This window comes from Schistocerca nitens, chromosome 7 (assembly GCF_023898315.1).
Source record: "Schistocerca nitens isolate TAMUIC-IGC-003100 chromosome 7, iqSchNite1.1, whole genome shotgun sequence".
NCBI classification, from domain to species: Eukaryota; Metazoa; Arthropoda; class Insecta; order Orthoptera; family Acrididae; genus Schistocerca; species Schistocerca nitens.
In genome coordinates, this window is record NC_064620.1 from 449,740,229 (window position 1) to 449,744,078 (window position 3,850).

The following is a 3,850-nucleotide window of genomic DNA, read 5'->3' on the forward strand; positions in this document are numbered from 1 at the left end:
GAGAAAAGGTCAAAATCTGAGGTCGCAATATCAGATGAATAAAGTAAGTGCGAAGTGACATCCCAACCCAACTCTTCTTTCTTTGTCAGTCTGGCAGAATGAGAGAGGGCATTATCGTGGAGTAGCATCACTTCACGTCGTCTTCCTGGTCGTCGTTCTTGGATTGAGTTTGCGAGTTGTCTCAGGTGTTGACAATAAATATCAGCAGTGATGGTTACACCTCGGGGAAATACACCACACCTTCGCTGTTCCACAAGATGCATAACATTATACTTTTTGATTGCGCGCAGCTCTTCGTAGGGGAATAGCTGCTTTGTTTGGGCTCAACCATTGTTTTGCTTTCCTTGCTTGAGCATAAAGACACAATTTCTCGTCACCAATAACGATACTGGAGAAGAAAGGTCGGTGTTGTCCAAGAGCCATTGATGACGAGCAAGCAGAGATACACTTATGGGCTACTTGCTGATTTTTGTGATTGTGGCTTGGAGTATGCGGTACCCATACGCCCACATTTGAACCTTCACCTGGCTGAGTGGTTCTAGGCGCTCCAGTCTGGAACCGCGAGACCGCTACGGTCGCAGGTTCGAATCCTGCCTCGGGCATGGATGTGTGTGATGTCCTTAGGTTATTTAGGTTTAATAGTTCTGACCTCAGATGTTAAGTCCCATAGTGCTCAGAGTCATTTGAACCATTTTTGAACCTTCACCACCGCATGTCGTCCGATGGTGGAATGATAGCAGTTCATCACATTTTCCGGTTTTCGAGTATAGACGTGGGTCTTTGTGGATTAATGCGTTGAAACGATCTTCATCAATCCCCGAAGGTCTTCCTGAATGTGGAGAGTCCCTGATGTCGTAACAGTCCTCCTTAGGAACCCATTTCTTGCCGTGCTCTGTCTGATGGGCAACGGCATTGCCGCAGTGGATACACCGGTTCCCGTCAGATCACCGAAGTTAAGCGCTGTCGGGCGTGGTCGGCACTTGGATGGGTGACCATCCGGGCCGACATGAGCCGTTGCCATTTTTCGGGGTACACTCAGCCTCGTGATGCCAATTGAGGAGCTACTCGACCGAATAGTAGCGGCTCCGGTCACAGAAAACCACCATAACGACTGGGAGAGCGGTCTGCTGACGACACGCCCCTCCTATCCGCATCCTCAAATGAGGATGACACGGCGGTCGGATGGTCCCGGTAGGCCACATGTGGCCTGATGACGGAGTGCTTCTGTCTGATGGCATTATCCCCATAAACGGCGCCAATGTTTCTGGCTTTCTCCTCTGCTGTCACCCCTCTATTGAATTCGAACAGCAGAATATATCGGAAATGTTTCGATTTCTCTACTTGGCACTCCAGTATCTAACGTCCACAGCTCCACTCACTATCATCAAATAACAAAATGGCAATATGTACACTCAAACAACAACAGTGCACTACAAACAAAAAATGACAGTTGACAAATAAACCCATAGCATCCGTAACACCACCATGCAAAACAAAAACTCTACGAACGTAATATTGTCGCGAGCTCGCACCTTCATTATCTCGGAATGCTTGTGAAACAATGAATCCTCGTATATTACGTCAGTGTCGCTACGAACTTGCGGCGGGAACGCGCGAGAGAGTTGTATTCGCCAACCACCATGGATGCAGCCATTTTGAACATGGAATTTGTTTATCAGAGGCAAGAGTATATTCAGGAGTGCCCAGGGCAGTGCGATAGGACTGCTGATGTTTACTATCTATCTAAATGATCTGGCGGAGAGGGTAAGCAGCAGTCTGCGGGATACAAGATGACTTCGACAAAATTCGTAGTTTGTGTAATGATTGGCAGCAACATCTAAATGGGAAAAATGTTAGGTAATGTAGATGAGTAGGAAAAACAAACCAATAACGTTAGAATACAGTATTCGTAGTATGCTGCTTGACACGGTAGCGTTGATTAAAAATCTAGGCGTAACGTCGCAAAGCAGTATGAAATGAAATGAGCACGTAAGGATTCTAATATAGAAGGTGAATGGTCGACTTAGGTTTATAGGGATAATTTTAAGAAAGTGTGGTGCGTCTGTAAAGAAGACCGTACACAGGACACTAGTACGACCCATTGTTGAGTAATGTTCGAGTGAAACTTCCTGGCAAATTAAAACTGTGTACCGGGCGGAGACTCGAACTCGGGACCTTTGCCTTTCGAGGGCAAGTGCTCTACCAAAAATGGCTCTGAGCACTATGGGACTGAACATCCATGGTCATCAGTCCCCTAGAACTTAGAACTACTTAAACCTAATTAACCTAAGGACAGCACACAACACCCAGTCATCACGAGGCAGAGAAAATCCCTGACCCCGCCGGGAATCGAACCCGGGAACCCGGGCGTGGGAAGCGAGAACGCTACCGCACGACCACGAGCTGCGGACAAGTGCTCTACCATCTGAGCTACCCAAGCACAGCTTCAATTCTGCCAATACCAGAGTTTTAATTTGCCAGGAAGTTTCGTATCAGCGCACACTCCGCTGCAGAGTGAAAATCTCATTCTGGAAACATTCCCGAGGCTGTGGCTAAGCCATGTCTCCGCAATAGCCTTTCTTCCAGGAGTGATAGTTCTGCAAAGTATGCAGAACAGCTTCTGTGAAGTTTGGAAGGTAGGAAACGAGGTACTGGCAGAATTGATGCTGTGAGGACGGGTCGTGAGTCGTGCTTGGGTAGCTGATATGGTAGAGCACTTGCCCGCAAAGGCAAAGGTCCCGCCTTCGAGTCTTGGCCCGGCACACAGTTTTAACTTGCCAGGAAGTTTCATATCAGTGCACACTCCGCTGCAGAGTGAAAATCTCATTCTGGGAATGTTCGAGCGTTTGATACCCGCACCAGGTCTGATTAAAGGAAGACATCGAAGCAATTCAGAGGCGCGCCGGTAGATTCGAACAATAGGTAAGTACTGTGCAGATTCAGTGGGAACTCAAATTGGATCACTGGAGGGAAGGCGACGTTCTTTCCGAGGAGCACTATTGAGAACATTTAGAGAACCGACATTTGAGGTTGACTGCAGAACGATTCTACTGCCGGGAACTTAACATTACGCGTAAGGACCATGAAGAAAATGTTACAGAAATTATGGCTCGTACTGAGGCATTTAGACAGTTCTTTATCCCTCGCTCTATTTGCTAGTGGAATAAAATAGGAAACGACTAGGAGTGGTACAGGGTCCCTCCCGCCACGCATCATACGGTGGCTCGCGGAGTGAGTACTTACATGTGGATGTATATGTAGATGGAGATGAAGAAATATCCTGAAATATGGGATGCGTCGCTCAAGGATTAGAACAGAGGTGCACAGTTTCAACTGTGCGAATGAACAGTTTTGTGATGATTTTCCTGCGGACCGAGATCAACAGAAAAAAGATGTATATATCATTGTTAAAAAGAATTTTGTTTGCTTTCTAGTGGTGGCGTTTTTGCTCTAATGTGGTCATTCAAAACTTTAAATAGCGCTAAGGAGCAATGCTTTGCTCCCTGGCGTGATCCCATTCAGCTGAATGAGCAAATCTACAGTTAATAACAGTTTAAAATAAATTTCTTTCGAAACTTCAGTGTAATCTACGCTTTATTATATAGCAGCTATAAAACGCGAAATTACATGTATTTATGAACTGAATTAAATTAAACAGTCATTCAGGCTAGGCGATAAATTGATTCACTACGATTGTAACCGACTACATTTACATGGATTTGTCTTGCCATGGTACTTTTCCAACATTGTCTATAAAGCAATCAGTGAAAATATTACTTCCATTGCTAAGTGAACATCTGCCTTGAGTTGATGAGATTTCATTGTCCAGATTACACAGCCTCTGTATACT

At 45.7% G+C, this 3,850-nt stretch overlaps 1 pseudogene; it reads left to right on the forward strand.

Moving 5' to 3' along the window:
* Positions 1 to 902: 902 nt before the first annotated feature.
* On the forward strand, positions 903 to 1,020 carry LOC126195862 (5S ribosomal RNA; annotated as a pseudogene).
* Positions 1,021 to 3,850: the final 2,830 nt, after the last annotated feature.